The following is a 21,826-nucleotide window of genomic DNA, read 5'->3' on the forward strand; positions in this document are numbered from 1 at the left end:
CATATTCTAAACCTTTTGGAGAAAAGCTCTATCCAAAAATGCTGATAAGATTGAATAGGAATTTCAGAGAAGAAATTTCCATAAGCCTCTAACATGTTTCCTGTCAAGTCTCTGAGTGAAGTGCAGAGGCTCTGCCACCTCCTCTGCTCACACTGAGGGCTTGGCTGCCCATGTTCAAAGCCAGTGCTGGTACGGTGTAGCCGTGACTTCGGATGAGACTGCTGGGCAAAGAGCTGGCTGAACAAGAGCTGGGAGAAACCTGGCTGGGGGATTCCCCTGTTTGTGCAGGAGCTATATCTAAGCCTGGCCCCTCCCCCTTGGTCCTCACCTGGGCTACGCCACAGCCTTGCCCATCCCAGATATGAAGGAAGAAAGATTACGTAAAGCTACTTTTATTCTTCAAGACATTCTCCAGGGGGCGGGGGGGGGGGGGGGGGTGGCAGGGCTTTCATTCATGATATACACACAGTTTCTTCAGAGATATGTAAAAAATTTTAGTAGCAACTTCTTTTAACATGATGGCGTAGCTCTGCAGGGTGCTCCCTTCTTGGAAAGTGTTATGGGTGGAAAGAACCTGGCTGCTACCTAATGCCTGCACTCCGAGAGTGAATATGGGAAAGGGGGAACAGCATGATGACCATGCTCAGAGAGCACCTAAAAGACTAAGGTATTGTAAAGTGAGTAATTTCTGTCCTCTAGAGTAAGCAGAAGGATCCCCTGTAAGATATTTATCTGTCATTTGATTTGCAGATGGAAGTTTGATTTTACAGGTGGAAGTAATTTCGTTCTTTTTAATGAAAAAAGATAAGACCTTAAAACTGTTCTTCCTAATTTGAACATTTCATTTCAGTGCCATGGTAAAAAACTAGAGAATTGTTAGTGTGTGGACAGAAAACCATGTAGTTAGTTACACACCTGTTACTAACATGGTTGTGAATAGGTCATTTGTTTGTGAATAACGTATTTCACTCATTTATGTATGTATGGATCAGTTATTTACAAGGGATTACAACACTACAAAAATATGGACTGATTTTATTTGCAAAGTTATTTTTAAAATTGTGAGATTTCTTCTAATACTTACATGTTTTTCCTGTATTTAGCCAGCAGTAACCAGTGCTGATGTAGTCCCTGATCTCGTAGTGATTTAACATATGCTTAAGTTTTTGCAGCTTTGATAGGACTAGTGATTGGGCATAAGCATGTGTAAAAGTCTCAGTGAGAGCTGATGCCAAGTCCTTTGCTATCTAACTCTTGGCAGGAGAATGACCCTGGGCTGGACTGGAACACTAGAAAGAAAAAAAAAATGTATATAGACGCTGTTACTATTCTCCCGAGTCATACAGGCTCTAAAAATATTTCAAAAGCTGTACACTTCAAAATTAAAGAGTGCATTAAAGCCTTCAAATTATTTGTTTTAATAGAGTATGTGTAAACATACACCGCTAGCTTTGTTTTTCTATCTTTATTGAAAAGTATTGTTCCTTAAGTTAAAAACATTTTTGTGGTCAACCTTAAAGAGGAGTATCTGTTTATTAACTAATAGAAAAACTGTAGTGCTTGATGGCAGCAGAAACAGCATCATATTTCAGTTTGAACAGCTGCTATCGCCACAGCCAGACCTGGCAATCCTTTTTGAATGTACACACAGAATAGGCCCAAACACGAAGATGTGATTCAGCAGCGTCCCTAGAAAGACTTTTATGACCTAGACTGAAGCCACACCTATGTGGCTACATATTGAGTCAGCAGAGCAGAAATTGAATTTTCAATGAGTCTAGTGAATTCAGCAAGCTCCCCGTTGTGTCACTGACCTTGGGCAAGTTATTCTGCTTTCCAATATTTCATCTTCTATATAAAATGAATTTAACAAGACCTAATCATCACACAGTATTCTGTAGACCTCAGTGGAACTGCAGCTGTATAAATGAAGGCAGATTTTAGCACACAGCTCTGCCACAATATTTTGGGGTTCTCAGATGACTTTTGACCAAAATGAAATATAAATTATGCAGGGACTGGCTAACATTTAATTAAGTGAAGCCTTTTGCTATTTTGAGAATGATTTCTTAACAAGCAGAATTAGCAGAAATATTCTGCTGGTAGAAGCCAATAGCTTCTCCAGGCAGAGCTGGTCTCTTCCCACCGTGATAAGGCTGTAAACTCCTTCTGTTTTTTGTGAATCGTTTGTCTCCCAATTTCTCATATTATGGGTGCAATTTTTTCCTTTGCTTAGCACTGAAGAAAGAGTGAAGCTAGCAGTGTAAGATGATGGCTGTTATTTTTTGTACGCACATGAGCAGAATTGCTTAGTAGTTTAAGCCATTTTGCAACTGTACAAACACACTGTGAGCAGTAGGAATGCACTTATGTCCCCAAGGACCTAATCTGGCTTGAAAAACTTCCACTAGTGGCACAGATGTGCAAAAAGCAAAAACCCAGCTTCCCTCTCTGGTTGCACGTGCAGAATATGGATGTAGCTAGAAAATAATAGATTAGCATTTCTACACTGACTTTTATTCATGGTCTCGAATAATTTTATTTATATTGAGTGGTAAGAATCATATCAGTTTATGTTTCGTATTTGGAAACTGTGCCAAAAGTGACAAAGTGATTCCTTCAAAATCATCCAGCAAGTCAGTCTCAGAGAAAAATGTGCCTGTTTTCACTAGACCGTATTAGTCTTTATAAATCTTATTTATGAACCTCTCTGACTATTAGAATCTATTATTTATATTTCCACTAAGCTTATTTTTCCCCCTGCAGTAGATACTCTACAAAGGCAGAATTGCCATTTTTTGCAGGTACTGTGATTCACTGGAGTATTATGGACAATTTATGAAGCAGCAATGCAGATACTGTTAAGCAAGAATCTTTGTAAAGCCGTTTAAAATTCATTACCTAAAACCAGTGTAGCACTTTAAAAAAAAGAATTAAACAAAAAATACATGAGTTGTGGATTTTCAGTGACAAAGTAACTCAGAAAAGGTTTGTTCTGGCTGCGTCATTGACCCCACACCATCAGACATTTTCAAGCAGTGTCAGTGTTTATCCTCAGTGCTAGCAGTTTGATTTACATGCATACACTGTACTAACAACACACACACTGGGAGCTGGTTACAACCTTAAATAGGGAGAATTTGTCACCTGTCCACGATGGTGGCCTGAGGTTTACGCTGGTGACAAGCAAATTTCAAAAAGCCTAGATGATTGGCTCCAGGCCCAGAATTTCAAATCATAGAGGTTGGCACCCCACTAAAGAAAACAATAATAAAATTACAGAAATGGTCCCTGCTGAGCTACAGAGCTCCCTCGAACAGAAGAGGTGTGCATAAGGCACTAGTGATGAGGGGAGCTGTGCTGCATGCCCTGTGATCAGTGGTGGAGCTGTGTTTTAGCAGGCTGTGGCTGTGGGAAGATGGTAAAACAGGCTGTGTGAAGTGCATAAACTAACTAGCATTGACTAAAGATGCAGACGTCTGTTTTTAATTTGTATGAAGCTGCTAATTTTTAAAGGACGAATTAGCATATCTCTAATTTTAACTAGGGGGTTGTAATTAGTATTTTCAGAAAATGTGGTAGTTGCTGCAGGCTTTGCCAGAGCAAAAACCAGGTTCCAGCTCTGCACTGCTCACCTGGAGGAACAAGCCCCTTTGGCCAGCAGGAGTGGGCAAGACACAGTGACCACAGCACATTTTGTTCAGCAGGAAAAAAACTTGGAAACACAGCCCCCCTTTTACTCCTTCTCTCGGATCCAACTTGATTTTCTCTCGGAGAGTGCAGCATTCCAATTTTTCCCCTGAGCGACAACAGATGGATTTGAAAGAAGTCTCCACTATTACAACAATATTTCAGTCCCTTAATTGCTTCCTCCCCTTTAGAAAACTAGTAGCTGATTTTATCCAAGGCAGTTTCTCCTTCATAGTCTTTTACAGCTCGAGAATCTGTATCATGCTTACTGAACTCCTGTGGTTTATCTTCCAGTTTTCTCAGCTTCAGGGGTCCTGTATATCACTGTAGAGTCACTTTGCTGCCGTCTTACAGCAGCCATCCTGGTCGCACCCCAAGAGCTGGGGAACTGTCTGACCATTTCTCTGGTCCGTAGTGGCTGTAGGAGTAGATTTGGAAGAGAGCTCTTCCTTCTGGTGTTGAAACATGAAATAACAGCAGTGTAGCGCATTATCCGGCCCTGACAAACACTTGGAATTCCTTCCTTAGACTCTGGCAACACTCCTCTAGCTTGTCATGCCAGTAAGACTTTTTTAAACTGAATTGGAATTGAAACATTAACTCAGTTCCCAGAGGGGATAGTTTAGATGTCTAAGCATCACAATTAAAATACCCAGACACTTTCAGTCTTACAAGATCCACCGAGCCATTCACTATTCTGAGATACAGATAGTGAGTTTCATACCATTTACTTGGTATGTTTTCTTTTGACATGAGATCTTGATATTCAAGTAATGTACCTTGTGGTAATTTTGGGGTAAAGATTTCTCCTTTTTGGCTATACACAAAAGGAAATTTAAAAATCACAGCCACCATTTTCTCTGGTCTGTTTATTGGATTACACCATGCAGTGATAACCGCTTTTTAGGTGGCAACGTGTCAGCGTTACATAGAATAGCAAACTGAAACTTGGTCACTGAAGACATAGCCTCGGTTTTCCACCAGCTACGTTTCCTCTGCCAGGTCTTGACACTGGTTGAGCTTGTCCCCATCAGCAATTGCTTTTAAGTGGTGAGGCAGGCTGTGTATATAATTTGTAAAGCAATTTGGAATTGTTTGGAATGAAATACGTAACATAATGTTATATCACAAACCAGACACTCAGCATACTTCTATTGGCTTGAGACCGGTTCCAGATGAGGATTTGAGTGTTAAATATGCTCCTATGACATACTCTTCAAAACTGACTTTTCTTATGTTAACAGTAATTGAGTTCATCCTGGTCTACAGGTTTTTATTTGTGAAGTTTTGCATTCCAAAATCTCCCTCAACTAAATGGGGCAGCCCCTTCTCCCACGTATGACCCTGTCAACACTACAAGATATACAAGGGTGGTACTTCCAAAAGAACACTAGATTCTCATATCTGCCTAACATCAGACAGATACCAACCCCTCTCTATCCCCATGCCATAATATTTCCATTCATCACCCTGTTGTTTGGTTATAAACGAATAAAGGTGGCTTAGAAGCCAGGACAGTCCTGATAGGAGGAAATGCGTGATTAAAATGTTGATTTAATGGCCAGATTTTGACTTTTTTGATTAAAAACATGGGAAGGAAAGTTCTTAGGAAAGCCCTTACTTAAATCCTTGCAATGAGATGCCAAGGCCAGAGCAGTGTGCCTAGCTCTGAAAAGCCATGGCCTCCTTCTCTGCCTGCTGGGTATCCTGGAGACCTGCTGGAAAGCAGAGCACTTACTGTATTTTCCCACCTTCTGGCAATATACTTCCTTTACAGCTACGCGAGTTAGCTAAGGTTTTTTTCCTGGATATATTGCTGTCATTGCATCTATTTTCTGGTGTAGTCCATACTAGTTACCAAGCCTTGATATACCCTTTCCTCTATTCCTCTCCTGGAAGATGAATCATAGATCAGAAGGGCTGATGGGAAGAAGGAAGAAGAGCAGCACAGAGATATCTGATATTCTGGCAGAAGAACAACTGTTCTCATGGGAATCTCTGTGTACTGAACTCGGACAAAATGTCTGTCCATTTTCTAAACCAAAACCCCCGAACAAAAAAAAACCAACAACAAAATACAGTTTTGCAGCTCAGTTTTGCTTTCACCCACTAGCTTTACCTATGCTTCCCTCCTTCTCTTCATAGCCCCAACTATCATGGCCTCCGTTGTTAGATTTTCATTTTATAACATATAACCTGCAGTCTACACATAGAAACTAATAATGTCAGAACCCAGCCAGACTGGTAATGGAAGAAATAATCCACTAAATAATGTAGTTTCAAGAGCGTCAGCTGTGTTTTTTAGGAGTAGCCTGGAATTTTCTGTAATTGTTCATTCTCACAAGAGGAAAACTCATCTTGTGTTGTATTTGCTGTGTTTTCTTTTCCTCTGATTTTTTTGCAGTATTCCTGTATGTGTAGGAAGCATGATTTCTTTGTTTTTTCCCCTGAACATCTGTAGAACATCTACTAGGTGAGCAACAGGGTAATAGCTTTCATTATCTTCATTTTAATTGTGAGTGTATATATCATGAAGCAACTAATACAGCTACTTAAGCTTCCATGACATCTGGATTTTGCAGTTGGCAATGTTTTTATGTTTGACTGGCTGGCTTCACAGCAGAGTGACAATGAAAACTTGTTTAAACAAAAAGAATGAAGAAAAAAATATGGTTTAAATGTTGTGTGTCGTGTCCCCCCCTTTTTTTTTTGTCAGACAATGCAAGCATGATAGTTATACAACAGTCTTGGGGTATATATAATGAACAAATCCTCTGAAACCAAATCTCCAAAGGCTCCTGATTATTTTCAAACTCCTGCCAAGATCCCAAAGTATGATAATCAATGAACTTTAACATATGTGACAAAAATCCTAATAGGAGTAGGAGGGGTGCAGGAAGCATTAATGAAAGTAAACTGATTTTTTTAGGTATGAGTTTTGAACTCTTCAATTTTACCTTTAATTATTAGTTTTAGGGGATAGCCTTGAGAAGTTCAGTGACATTCATGGTACAGTCAGAGGTGTGGTGGAGAACCGTGGCGAGAGACAATACCTTCTTAAGAGAGTTTTCAAAGAAGTCCCCAATCTTGCAAGTCTTCTGTATGTTTTTTGCAGACTCAGGCCTAAGAAAACAAAAAAGAAGAAAATCTGAAAAACATAATGAGATGAAACAGCTTGGCTATACTTCACAGAGTAGGCAGGAGAGATGAGAATAGGGTACAGCTGTTCTGATGCTTAAGGCCAAGGTGCTACCCTTCAGGCCTTACTGACTCTTACCCTTTCAGCACTCCCATTCATATTTGCAATGGAAATGTGATTGCAACAGTGATTAAAACCAAGTTATTTTTGGGAGAGTTAGAAAAAGACTAATCACAGAAATAAATGATAAAGGGTAGTTCTTGCATGAATATGGCTGGGATTTTTTTTTTGCCCTTCCCTTCCCTTCCCTTGCCTTCCCTTCCCCTCTCTTTTAACATGGTCCAAATGTAGAAATGGATCTTACAGAAGAGAAAAGTCACTGCTGATACGACAAAAGAGTATAGTTATCTTCTACAAACCCTTCTTTTTTCTGATTAAATTGTTGGTTATACTGATTTTGCATACCTATGTACTAGCTAGCTGATGAAATTTATGCTGCCTAACCAAAAAGTAGTTTAGATTGTCTAGTGTATGGAGAGTGCACCAGGAGGATGGTCCAGGAGTGAAGTAGGGGCCCAGTGAGGCTGTGGAGTCTCAATCCTTGGGCACCTTCAAAATTCATCTGCACAAGGCCCCCAGCAACCTGACTTATTTTCAAAGTTGACCCCGCTGTAAGTGGCGGGTGGGAGCACAGGACCTCCAGAGGTGCCTTCCAACATGTCTTGTTCAGTGGGTTTACCCAGTGGAACAGGTGCTGCTCTGTGCACCCTAAATCTGGATTCAGTTCCTTCTGAGGGAAGTGGAATCCCTTACGCAGCATTTCTTATTAACGGGAGCAGAACTGGCTGTGTGTGTGTGTGTATGCTTGTGTCAGGAAACTGAAAAGTAAGTTTGAAACAAAACTTCACAGTTTTCTAATCACTTTTCCCTTTTACTTATTTGCTTAAATAAAACCTGAAGAAAAAAAGAAATGACCTTTACTGTATTTTTCATTTGCTTTCAATTAGAAAATGCAATACTTCCAGCATGTAGAATTTGCTAATATTTAAAAGGATTCTAGACATAGTCCCTAACCAAAGAAAAAATATTATCCTTTATAAAGTAGTCTGGAGCAAATTCCTTTTCTAGTACTCCATATTATTTTAGAAACCCTTACCACCAGAAGGAAGATTTCCTTCAGAGCCATTGCATAAGTTAAAGATGAGAAGAATGCAAATGTTTTTTTATATGTTCTATCATCTTAGGCTGAAAGTTAAGAATTCTATTTGGCTCCAATGATATGCATTTTAAATTATACCTGATAATAAAACATTTTTCTTTTCAGGGCTAAAGAGTTCCAGGCTCCTTTAGATTATTTTAGAGGATTAGAAAACATGAAATTAAAAAGAGAAAAAAAATTTGCAATGATGCACTGATAGTCATATTCCTTGGAAAAAGAAGGAAATGCTACTATTAAAGAAAATTTAAAAGAAACACGGAAAACAAGCCCAATTCTTTGGCATTTTTTGCCTGCCACCACTCTTATTTTCTCCAGCAAAAGACTTGAATCCTCAGCGAGTATGCAATTTAGTACTGCCGCTTGTACTCTTCCAGTGCCTGGAGGTCTCAGTCAGGGACTGGGCCCTATTGTGTATGTGCTGTACAAACACATTGAAGAGCTCATTGTAAAACTCTTCTAAAGCAATAGCTAAGCGGAATATGAGAAACAACTGGGGAGCAGATGAAGGGTGGTACATGGTCGGAGGGAGGTGATTATGATCACAGCTGAAGCAGCAGTCACTGCAGCCACAGACTAATCATTGCCGAAGGGCTTTTTGGCATTTAATCTATGCAGCCATCATTGGTTTATATAGCCGCCAGCACTGCAGTAAGTGAACATCTTTAATACGTTTATCTTCACGCTCCCTCCCCGCGGTAGGAAAGCATTATCTTCATTCAACACGGCGTTCACATACCTAGCTGGGTTGGGGTACTCCACCCGCGAGGAGCAGACTCCCTCCCTCTTTCCTTCGTTCCAGCCCCGCAGGGCGCTGGGGGTGTCCGGGAGCTCCCAGCCCACCTGCCAGAGGGGAGGCCACTGCATGACCCCTCACACCAAAGCGTTTCTCCCCAGACCACCAGCACCTCACAGTGAAGGAGGAGGGACCCTGCCAGGCCCTTGGCCATAGTACTGTGGCTCTGGGCACCGCACACTGGCTGTGGCAGGGCTAGGGCAGCCGCAATACCAGCAGCAGTGCTGGTGGCTCAACGGGACTAACCCCATCTATTAACACATTATCACAATTGTGATATTTAGATAGCAAAGCCAGTGGTAAAACATATGACTGCCTATATCTTCCCCTCCCCTTGTCCTATCTCAGACTGAATTTGAGAAGATTAAGTATATATACATTCATAACGACACCTCCAAGTCTTGTGAGTTTTTGTTGGGTTTTGGTTTTTTTGTTTTGTTTTGTTTTAAATAAATGGCAAAACCCTGGGAAGCTTGAGAAACCATTTATTTACCTGATTTACAAGGCAGGTAAAACATGAAACCAGCATCTCCACACGGTCTCCAATAATTTCCAGTGCATACTGTTTTGAAACACACTGAATGAAAATCTGGTGAATATATACTAAGTATGGACACATTTGCTGAAATACTCTTCAGTTAAATTTTGCCTGTCTCCTTTCAATTTTAATAACTGATTATCTTCCTAAATATAAAATGCAGATTAATTGACTCTATGGTTTGACTACAAAAACCAGAGGCATAATCAATACCCTTTATCCAATTTATTCGGCCTGCGTGACATTTAGGTAATTAGAAAGCAAAACATAAGGATCAGAAGAGCAGAATAATACATTATTAACAGTAAAAGGGACTCTGTTTTCTTTCCCAAGTGAAGTAGTATTAAAATAGCTTTAAAGAGATAAAAATAGAAGTTTGGCAGACACGTTTTGCTCTGCGTGCACTTTTGAATCTCTGTGCTTTCAAGGCCATTTCAAAGGTTTAAAAATCATAACTTAAGGCTCTTATTCCACACTGAATAGGAAAACAAACACACGAAAAATTGGAAAACTTCATGCTAATAAATTAGACAAAGAATTCTTGCTCCTGCAGTTTGCAGCCAGACAACATTCCCATTGAAACTGAAAGTCCAAGTGTACACATTTGGGGGTTTTTGCCTTCCCCCCAAACTCCTAACTGTCCACTTAAAACTATTATAACACCCATTTCACACCCACGAGTATATTGAAAACCTTCTGCTGCCATTGGTTCCTAATGTGCTCCCTTTTCATAATCTACCACTAACATTTACGACAAACAAGGGCAAAATTGCCGTTGCTCCTGCAGGTGAGATGGTTTGTTGCATTGCTCTGACGTCTCCTTGTGCGACTCAGCCGCCCACGCCTAACGCTGAGATGTAAAATACCACTAAGTGACAAAATAAAGAAAACCATGCCCCTTCACTGGGCCTCCTTGTTTTTTCCATCTTGTCTTCCCGTGCCCCTTTCCCATGTAGGCCACTGTACAGAGGGTTATTTTGTGTAAATAGAGTGCAGCAGTCTGATAATATAAAACTATGTGTGGCTGTCACCTGCTTTGTCACTGGCACGTAGCACCTCCGAGTCTTTTAATCAGGGTTAGTGCAAATGTAGTGTGCTCCTGCTCTCCAGGAGACCCAGTCATTTCACCCAGTTGTTCACATTCAACACTTACACCTGGCACGCTGACCCTCACTGAACAGCTCCAGAAAGCTGTTATTGCTGCCAGTGGTTATGTGCATTTCTACTCAGTTTTTGCCTATTAGCACACATAATATTGAGCACTGCATTGCGTTTTATATTCTGGAAGACTACCAAAACCTTCTTTATTTTGGCCACAAAACTGGAGGCCAAGACACAAATGATGCTCTGTTCTACTTTGGCTTGATTTCTAGGAGTGATGTTTGTGTAAGGAAATACAGGGAAAATAATCGTTTCACTGGAGGAGCATGGGGCTACATTTTAGTTTCACTTTCTGCACTCTGTTCAACAAATTTGGAGTTTTGTTTGGACTTGCTCAAAGCAGGAGGAGTAAATAACTCCTCTGCTTGTTGCTCCAGCTTGTGTTTGCCAGAGAGGAAATATCATTGACACCCAGTGTTTGTGTGTGCCAGCCCTCACAATGGCCCCAAGCATCTTGGCAGAGATACTACCAGCTTATGTCTGTGATATTTCTGCAAACACAGAACCTTCAAACGTCTCCACATATTAGGCTTTATTTTGATTTGCTACCTTCATGGAGGTGGAGTAACCTGGGTTTGCCTATTTCACCTCACTGCACTTTGCACTCAAAATAGTAGGCAAGGGTAGTAGTTAGAATAACTCCCCCCTCAATCACACAGACATACCCATTTGCATTTATTGAGCAAGATTTGATGCCAGGATATCAGCCAGACCTCTAAAAGCAGGTAAATGAGCAGAGCAAACATAAGTGCAATCCTAGGTTTGCTTGATAATTAGGTACCTTTCTATTTATCCAGTGTCTGTTAGCTAGAATACCTAAGGGGCTCCTCAGCTTTCAAAACTGGAGGTTTAGGATATCTGCTAACGCTACCCAGAGGCTGTGTCATCTGAACGACTTTCTTCGTGCCCTACTGGAATATATTTAGAGTTTGGATTTCAGGTGTAAATGTGGCTATTCCTGACAGTTCTCTAGAGGAGGCTTACCAACTCTCTGGAGTATTTAATGGTGATTTTCCCTCTGACATAATCATTTGGGCAGACGTGGGTTGTGCAAATTGTTACTAACGAGTCTGGGAGTGTGAAAGTTGAAAAGCTTTAACTCCTTTGTTTTTAGCTTGCTGAACCCATGACTGCCTTCCATCTCCACCTGGGTAGGGCCTTTTGTCTGGTTTATTGATACGTTTGTGGTAAGCAGTCAGGCACTGGTTACACAGACTCACTGCAAAGGGCGAGGCTGTGGCTATGCGGCAAATTTTTTTACAAAGAAAATGTATGTGACACAAGGAATCCTTGTGATGACTGAAGCCTAATATGAGCTTTAGGGGTACAAAGCCCTGTATAATATAGTGTCTTTAACATTTTCAGATGTTTTTAAAAATCGTGGTTTGCTTCTCCAGTCTTTTTTTACTTCTCTCACATTGCCACTGGTGGCCAAATATAATTGTGTAACTACTGACTCATTTCTGTCAGGTTACTCTTTAATGTCTCTATTTTTCATCTGGTACTATTCTGGGAGTAAAATGTGAACTGCTAGTTCAGAAGAAAAAAATCCCCAAGATTTGCAGATGAATGACAGTTGAATTGCCTTTCAAATTCTTAACTTAGAAGTGTAAATGATTTTTAATTAAGTCTAAATACATTTTTGCTCTTCTTCTTTCCATTCACTCTTTCTAGAATCAACCAGTTGCCCACATCATGTTCCTCGTCATTATTTGTGTCTGCTGTTTACAAAGCTACAAACTTGAGGGCTGGCTCTGTTACAAATATCTTAGGCATTACAGAAATCAAAATAAGAATGGCCTGGTGAGTACGTTCAGTAGAGTTTAGAAGAAGTTTTAATACCACCTGCTGTAGTTAGCATCCAGAAGCAATATATCTGATCAATTCACTGGTCATACTGAAATCTAACTGTGATTTTGCAGGTGCAGATCATTTGGTACAACACAGGATTATACATCTTTCAATGCAGGGCCTTCTCAGTTATCTAATCCAGTTGTATACAGTAGTCAAATTATGGGAGTACCAAGGCACTTAATCCAATTTAACATTAATGTTAGGGGTAAGCTATACTACAAAGCAGTTCAGAAGTCTTTTTGCTTTCAAGTTAAGGTACTAGAAAACAAGTGCAGTTTCAGGCTGATGGCACTAGATGCTAAAGCATCATTTTGGCTGTCCTTGGTGAGTTTCCTGTTACAAAAAGCAATAAGCTGTGGCAATGTAACAAGCCTAACCAGTCCTGGCAACCTCAGCTGCTTATTGATGTAACTCTATTGCTAGTCAATGAAGATTAAACTTGTTTGTGAAACACTGCGGTGTTATTCTCCTAGAGCACCACTGGACTGTAATTCAGGTACTTACCTTCTGAGAAATATAGAAGTTTAAAGTAATCAAGTCTTCTCTTGTGTGAAAGAAAAACACATTTTGCTACTTTGCCACTGGAACCAGGCTATATATTTACTCTTCTGCCTAGCCTGACAGTGGCAATAACTGGTTTTCTAAGACATGTAGAAAATTAATTTAATTTAATTGTAAGTACTAATACAATTTGCTTCAGTTCTTTCTGGATTTTGCAATGGAGTCTCTAAAGTTGTCAGTGAAACAAAACGTTCAGGCATGTCATAACAAGACTTTTTTTGTTATCTAAGAGGTAGAACACTCATAGACATATCTCTCCTTCAGGTATTTTATCAAGATTGAATATTTATCAGCTATTGTGTAGCTCAGCAAAAAGGAAAAGGAAAAAAGTACCAGTCACCTGATCTCAATTTAGCCTTAATTACATAGAAATCCTATATAACAGTTATTCCCTAAGAAAGGTTACCGCTTAACACATACCAGGCACTTGAAATGAAATGTCACTGGTATTCACAAAAGCGTTTACTTGCATTTCACACTCTGCAGTGTCCTTTCCATAAAGCAGTCGTACAGGAACTTCTACTATGTGTGGACATTTTGGAGGATCATATTGATAAAGATACTGAGAAAGGAAGTGTATTAGATTATGCTGTGGTCTGCTAATGATCTGTCTCCCAGTTTCTAAACATGGTTCGTAGTGTATCTTGTAATTGTGTGCTCAAGCGTTCTGATACAAGTTGGTGTTAAAATGTTAGATCCTGTTTTTAAAATTAGGAATGATGAACGAGATAAGTCTATCGTACAGTCTAAGCACTTCCAATGGCACACTGAGGCTTAAACTTGAGCTGCTTGTAGCAATCATGATTTGTTCCCTTTATGTGCCATATTTTCTTTGTTTTTAAGGATGTGTGGATATGAAGAAAACAGTGATTTCATGCTTGGATTTGGTTTTGTTTCTCAACATATTGGGAAATATGCGCTGTGTGTATCACCCTGACTTTGGGTAGAAATCTTGAAGTTATTCTTCCTTATTTTTTGTTTTGTTTAAACTAAAAAGCAATCATCATTTTCGGCTACTCCAAAACATTCCTTTGTTTGAAGATGTGTTACACAGCAGTTTTAGCAGTTACATCTTTTCATTTCATAGTCTGATGACACAGAGTTACTGAAACTGGAGAATCTCTCTGGAGATTATACCCTGGTTTGCTATTGATTTACAAAAATTTCCCTTTTTGGAAAGGGGGAAAAAACCCCAACCCTGAGTTTTAACTTGAGATGACAAAAACAGCATTATGTTCACTTAAATGTATAGGCACCCTGAGATGAAGCTTTGAATTTCACAATCCGCACCAAACAGGACTGTCATCTGATTTTGTAATGGTAGGTTTGCTTTGACTGTAGTTTTCAGGCGTTCAGAATCTCAGTGTGTTTCACAGAGTTGTGTGGTCCTTGGTACGCGAAGAAGGAAGGCAACATTCAAGCTTTGTGGCAGCCTGTTTGGTTTTGCATATGCTTGTAGCTTGCTTTTCTAATAAGTAAATTTTGTTGTTCTTTTGGTTTTGCTTAAAGAAGCACTGTTGGAAAATCCCCTAATTTATAAAGCAGGTTCTCTGCTCTATGAGACTTCCATGTAAACTCTGTAGAATTATCTTAGACAGTCTCAGTCTTCCCCAGTCAAATGTGTTATGGAAGGTCCAAAAGAATTGGTTACCTACCAACAACATTTCCCCCTCCCCCAATCTGAATTCTTCCATCTTTGTGCAGAACTATCTCTTTTCATTTACAAAGGATTAGCAAGTCAGTATCCACAGATGGTGCCTGATGATACACTTGCTGAACAATTTACTTTGTATACATGATTATTACAATCTAATGAAAGTTTCTACTTTTTCTATTATCTTTTCTTCCACCTTCTTCCAGCTTTTCTTTCCTTGCTGTTATTTTATTTCCTTCTAATTACAAAAATATAATTTCTTCTAGATAGGAGAGCTACTTGTAGGTCAGGTGTTTAAGGCAAGTGTTGTGTTGAGCAGGGAAATCATAGTTTAAGGTACTGTAAGGTGGAGGGTTCCACACAGAGGACAGAATAGCCTTACTTTTTAATGGAAAGTTGTTAGGTCAGCCCTTGTGCTGGACAAAGTCGTTGTAGGCTGCTGACCAGGGAACCGTGGCTGTGAAATGGTGGCTGTGTGGCTGTAGTGCAGACTCTCTGGTCATTTGAGGGGTTACAGAGTAATGGGGAGCAATAAGAACATCAAAGTCACAGCACTGGTTGGAAAACACTTTGCCTGTTTGGCACTCTGGTCTTGTGTCAATCATAGCAGAGGAGGAATAGACCCTACCTCTAACCATTTCTCTAGATATTAACAGATGATCTGTCAATCTGCAGAGAAACTAAGCAGTTTCTTTTTTACATAAGCTTGTGAAGGATGAAGAATTTATCCCTAATATGAAATGATTTAAATGAATTTAGTCATCTTTGCCACCAATTTCTGTAACTTATTCATTAAAAAAAAAAAGCAGCTCTTGGTGACTAATGTTGCTTGTACTGTAAGGTTCTCAGTAGATAATTATATTTAAATATGTGGGTTTAAGAATAAATAATTGTAGCAAATTAATGCAAACTAATAAAGTTGTTTCTAGACGGAAGTAATTTCTTGAGGGAAGTACTATGGCAGTTGTCTCTTTGATCTCTACTGCTTGAATGAGAACGTATTTTAAATTGTGGCACTAAGTAAAAGTAAATGATAGAAAATGGGTGTGAAATTAAGACTGAGCTTATTTTTTGGAATTCAAGTGAAGTCTTCAACAGACTTACTTTAAACTAGTCCAAAAGAAGTATCAGGCCTTTTGTCTTCACATCAAAGCAACTTTTGAACCTGACTTTTCACTTTGCAAAGGAGGTTTTGATATACCGTGTGGGATTACAAATAGCAAAGATGAATTGGTGTGCATCTAAGTCACTATAATTGCTATCTATGAACAACTGCATATTTTGGAGCTGTAGTATTTTGGACAGTGACCATATTAAACTTATCTCCTCAGATTAGCTCATAGAAGAATATAAATCACAAGTCAGTTACTGTGGAGTGATTAGGCCATGCAGGGCAGGCTCTATGTGAAATGTGTACAGCGCTCACCTTGGGACAGCAATTCTTCTGTTTGCATCAGAGTCTTATGACAGTTCAACAGCATCTGAAAATGATGCACAATGAATGCAACGAATGCAATGAAGAACATGAGAAATAGGCTCTCCTTCTTGTACTAAAGCATAGCAGCAAGTGGTAGGGAACAGTCTGCTTTGTTTTAGCTGTCAGCAAAAATGGGGTCCTGACTGATCCTTCTCCAGAGGAAGAAGGGAGAAAAGAATTGTTTAAGAAATTAAGAAAACTTTAATGATTTTTTTTTATATTCTTGGTTATTCTTTGTCCTTCTTGTATACCTAAAACCCAAGAAAATCCTAACAAAGTGCCATGCTGTTTGGATTTGAAAAATGAATACAATGTGTGTAAGACATTGACTTAACCCATGGAAGCTCACACATTTTAAGTTGTCCAGACATTATCTTTTGACAGTGTCTCTGCTTCAGTTTAGGCTTTAGCTGTGAAGAGTTTGGTGAATGAAATAAGAACATTTATGATACTAATAAAACAGTGAAGCTGAAAAGAAAAAAGCATTCAGAAGCCAATGGAATAAAGCACAAGGTAGACTGACAAATCTTTTTATCATACAATGAACTTGCAAATACAACACTCCGTGGCCACATTAGAAGAACAACTAAAAAAGATCACCAACCATTGTTAAAAGCAAAACAAAAGCTTACAGAATCCATGCAATTATGCCCAGAGTTGGGTGAAATCAAAGGCTTAGGCAATCTAAGCTAACACTGAAGAGTTGCAGTTGAATGTCAGTCAGTCAGTATATATTAGTTCCAGTACATCTGATTCAAGAGATGCATCCGTCCAGACACCCTTCGAAAAGTGAGTGAAGATTTTAAGTTTTCACTTCCGCAAAGAGAGAGGAAAGTTCTATGGTGGTTTGTTTTTTTTTTTGTGTGTGTGTGTTTTTTTGTTTTTTTTTTTTTTTTTTCCTAAAAGCTTTTAAAGTTTCTAAAGCTCCAAAGGGCTTTACAATCGTTAACTCTCACAAGATTCAATTGAGGCAGGCAGTATTATACAAAGTGTATAGAAAAACTGTGGCACGCACTTACAGGCTACATTGTGGAATGGTTTGAACTTGTGACACTCTGCCTGTGTCTATACTAGTCCCACCAAAGGGCTCTGGGGAGGCTTGCCTTGCAACTTGCCTTTCCCAGGATTCAGGAATCTTCTCTGTCTTTGTGGCAGGTGTCATTAGGGCTCTTTTACAAAGAAAACCAGAGTTCAGAGGGTAGATGGGATGGCTCGAGGTCCAGACCCCTTTTGCACTGCATGTGACTGCTTTGTTTTGGGTATTGCTGAAGAGTGCTCTATATGTCAAGGTTTTCCCTAAAAATTATAGAAAATCCTCTCCAGAGCTGGCTCTGGGAGTACTCTAGATCTCATCTCCTGTGGCCAGGTTCCAATTTTGGCTTTGGCAACATTCCTTGGGCATTACCTACAGCAATGCACATGTAGCCATAAGGCTAGATTTTCAGAGGGGGCAAGCACAAAATATGTCAGAAACACCAAAAAAATTGGAGTGCAAATATATGCTCCTGTCCAAACTGCTAGCAGGCATCAAAGATAGAAAATGGAAAGCTTTGTTTTGGCACAGTTCTTAGAAAATGTGGTAATAAGAAATATAGCTCATAACTTTGCATTAATGGAACTCCAGTAGCTTTTTGAAATTTTGGTTGCACCAAAGAGGTTTTCTGTTTTGCTGCCCTTAGCAAACTTGAGGCAATGACTAGTATGTAAATAAAGAAGTGAAAAGTTTAATAAAAATAAAGGAAAGCATTATGTTCTACTCAGAATAAAGGCTCACAATATTTTATATTCCTCACATTTTTTGCTTATGTTCCGTATGGACATATAATTAACCTTACAGCTTTTTTTTTTTAATACCTTTTGAATATTAAATCTTCTCAAATGTGAGCTATGAGACTGAGATGAATATTCCCTGCACAAATCTGATAGTCTTAGTGTTGTGTGGTAAAATATTACAGGGCTAACCTGGTTTATTATTCACTTTGGAAGGCAAATACACAGGTGTATCCAGTTCTTTTTTTTTTTTTTTTCATTCTGCTAGTCTTCTTTTTTTTAACAAATTGTAAAACTTTGGTTTTTAAATAGTTGTCCTCAAGGAGCAGGCTCCAGATTGATGACTAAATTCAGACAGCAGAAAATTTCTTTAACATACGGTAAACAGGCACAAGTTAAACTTTGGGGGGTGAGAAAGTATGGCAATTCCTGGAAAATCTTCAAGTAGGAAATCTTGCCCCTGTCTGAATAAAGGTCAAAAGGAGAAGAGATTTTCACTGTGTGTAAAATTGGATATTTAAAGTCTAAAGAAGTTTTTAAATTGCACTTGGTTGAGTCTAGCATAGGAAATGGCTGGGTTTTTTTTAAATGTGATTTGCCTGAAATAAAGAGTGCCTGAGAATGTAACCGATCAATGAAGTAGTTGTCTAAAAGCTTTTTTGAGTTTTGCTCAGACTATTTTAATCTTAGTTAAAACTATCCATGGTGAGTATTTTAAAATGAAAAGCTAAAAAGAACATGTATCTAGCTGGTCCTTGAAAGAGGATTCCTCAAGATTTTGAACACCCTAAAAGTTTACTGGTCCATCCCCAAAACAAGGCTAGCTATAAGCATTGGTGAAATAGTCTGAATATTGTTGCCCTCTGATGAGCAGGCCATGAAAGCTAAATAATTTCCTCTGCCTACTTTAACCTACATCCAGTTATGTTCATTTATTTTCCTTTGGACCTTTCTTTCGTTCTTTTGCTTCAGTTTCCGACTTCTTTTAATAACAACAGAAGAGAACACAAATGCCCAATTTTTAAGATATTGGGGCAATCGTAATTGGATGAACTGTCTTCACAGTTTGAGAGTTTAGAGAGAAGTCATGTTGGCAGTGTGACTTGCTGGCTTACCATTTTTGGTAGTGCAGCAGGATTCTGCTGTGACAAGGGAAGTCTGAAACTATCTTGACATATACATGTTTCCTAATCAAACCTTTGCTGACTTCCAAGTACCTGCATCAGGGGCGGATGAAACCCAGTTGCTGCTCCCTCCTGAGTAAAGGGACAGAAGAGTAGTTGTTGCAGGCAATGTTGGGTATGGATGAATACAGCTTGTTTGCTTCTGACTGGGCAAGACCTGTAGCTTTTTCTCAAGTGCAGGAAAGACCTTTCTTCAGCTTTGGTTTATATTTTCTGCTGCACCAGATGTAACAGATGTCTCTGGTGACAGTGTTTTCTGTCTGTCTTAGTCTTCTGTCACACAACAGGATGAATCTGCTGACAGACATAACTCTCCTCTCTCTTTCTTCATGAACTACAGGAAGACTGCAGATGAGCAGCTGTGAGGTGAAGGCCTCCCTGGAAAATCCATAGTAGGATCTGAAAAGTGGACCAAAACTGCCCCCTTCTCTTCAGGCAATGTTTCAGAGGAAAAAAATGAAAAGAAAAATAAAAAGAAAAACTCTTGAAACGAAAGAATCTACTTCCCAGCACCTCCAAGGGGCAAGACTGATGACTGTTTTCCTACTGTTTGACACTACCTTGTGGCTTGTTAAATGTGTTGGTTTTAGAGATGCTACTGATTTTTTGCATACTAGTTGTTCTAAATCTCATTATGAAATGTTCTCTGTGCAACATATTACCAACTAGTATGCCTAACACAATTTAGGGAGGGACAGGTGCTTAGAACATACAGATCTTTATTTCTGGATAATCAAGTCCTTTATCTGATAGGGACCCTTAATCTTACTGGACCTCAGTTCCCAACTCTGTAAAGAAAGGATAAAACCAGCACATTAATACATGCTTACTAATATATGCAAACAATAGCTTTTTGAATCCTACTCGAGACAAAGCTCCCCTAGAAAAATCACTGCTGGTTTTGGAAGGTTAAATTACAGCCCTCACCGTAAGCATCTATTACCGAACCAATGACTATGCTAGTAGTAGTCATAACCATTTAGGTATGAAGGCCTGTAGCCAAAATGTTGATGCTACTCTTATTGTTGTATGACCTTTCCTATGTTTCCAAGAAAGCTTTTCTCTGCTGAGAAGAATCTCCTGACCTAAGCTTTTAAAAAGATTGGCAGACTGTTCTGAGTGGGAGGCTGCATGAGAGCAAAGGATAAATATTTGCAATACAATGGAGATAAAGAGGAGGCTGGAAATGTTACTGCAGCATCAAGGCTTTATTTTACTTTTCAATTTGGGTGAGTGCCAAAAGGACTAAATCAGCACACTGGAAAATGCAAGAATGAACTTTCTTAAAAGAAAAAAGATAAGTTACTAGCATCAGGAGTACAAATTTTATTCTGAATATGACTCTCGGAATTCTTTCTCTTCTGAACCTGAAGTAGTACTGACGCAAAAAAGTGTTTTTATTTCCAGCCCATATATATCTGCCTTTATGATTTACATAAGTATTGTAGTGGAATATTAACTTCCATTATTTATGAATCTATTGAACTTTGCAAGGATGTGCTGACAGTTGAAGGATTATAATTTTAAAGGTAGTACAGTTCACATCATAAATATCCTAAAAGGTCACATACTACCTTACAGTAACATCTGAAGGAGAAGGCGCTTAAAGCCAGGGTAGTTTCTGTCAATTCAGGAAAAGTTTCACCAAAATTATCATAGTAGAAATCAAAAAATACAGATTTATCACCCTATTTTTACATGTTCTTTTGTGAAGTTCTGTGATCCCATGGGTATTGGGTTACTATGTGGAGTCCCTCCTCTTAGTTCTTACAGGACCTCGCCCCTCTGGGGTTACCAAAGAACAGAACTGAGGTCATTGCGTTCAGGCTACCTTCATACGACATGTACATTGCAATATCAAAATCCACTGGGTTCTTGGCATCTTTGTTTCTGATGTCTACCTACCCTTGAAGTATCACAAATAAAGAAGGGCACTCAGCGTTTTCTGGCGATTAGGTCAGCTTTACATTGTGGAAGGGAAGGAATCCTTTCTGTTTACCTGAAAACCTTATGCTTTGTGAATAATGACAAGTCTGCATAGCAGCTCAGTCTAAGTAGTTTATACATGAGTTGTTTCCATTGAATAGAGGTCACCACACTGGTGATCGTCATACCATTGCATCACTGAAAAAAACTTTTACTAGGCTATGAATAAAATATTCACCGATAAAATTGGAAATAGTCCTTACAAGTGCACTGACTAGAGTAAGGGATATTACTTCATTTGTAGTAACTGATCAGGTTTTTTTCTTGATAATCTAATGGCAAATATTGACTTGTTTCCATTTACCTGTTTGCAACAGAGAGGGAAAAACAAAGCACTTATTAACTTAGTGTATTAAAATGAATGGATAGATGATACTGAAAAAATAGGAATATTTAATTGCATTAAAAAAGGGTGCCTGTAAAATTTCTTGTCATCTCACTTTTACACATGTGCTATCTTCCATAATAAATAGTACTAACATAGATTTATAAGAACTCTTCTTTATAAAGATACAAAGGAGACTGAAAAATATAAACTGATGCATTTTGGCTGGATTATTAAGTTGTCCTCAGAGAGTTTAAAACAGCATGCTACACTCACATTCATTGTCAGCAACTAGGAATATGGCCCTATGTCTATACAAGTCATATGCAGACATATTTTTATTTACTACTGTTGGAATGGAAGTCAGAAGCATCCTATATTTTCATTTAAGCAGTTCCTAAATGTTAGACTCACACTGTATCAGTAATTCATGTAGTTTAAAGGACCAGTCCACTGCTGCAAAACTGAGCTGTGG

At 39.0% G+C, this 21,826-nt stretch overlaps 1 long non-coding RNA gene across 1 annotated transcript; it reads left to right on the forward strand.

Moving 5' to 3' along the window:
- The first annotated feature begins 427 nt into the window (after positions 1 to 427).
- LOC142048005 (uncharacterized) lies at positions 428 to 21,551 on the forward strand. Its single transcript, XR_012659074.1, has 3 exons — positions 428 to 667; positions 12,215 to 12,343; positions 19,381 to 21,551. It is a non-coding gene; the product is annotated as an uncharacterized LOC142048005 (long non-coding RNA).
- The last annotated feature ends 275 nt before the right edge of the window (positions 21,552 to 21,826 follow it).

The sequence above is a fragment of the Phalacrocorax aristotelis genome, chromosome 1, assembly GCF_949628215.1.
Source record: "Phalacrocorax aristotelis chromosome 1, bGulAri2.1, whole genome shotgun sequence".
Lineage (NCBI taxonomy): Eukaryota > Metazoa > Chordata > Aves > Suliformes > Phalacrocoracidae > Phalacrocorax > Phalacrocorax aristotelis.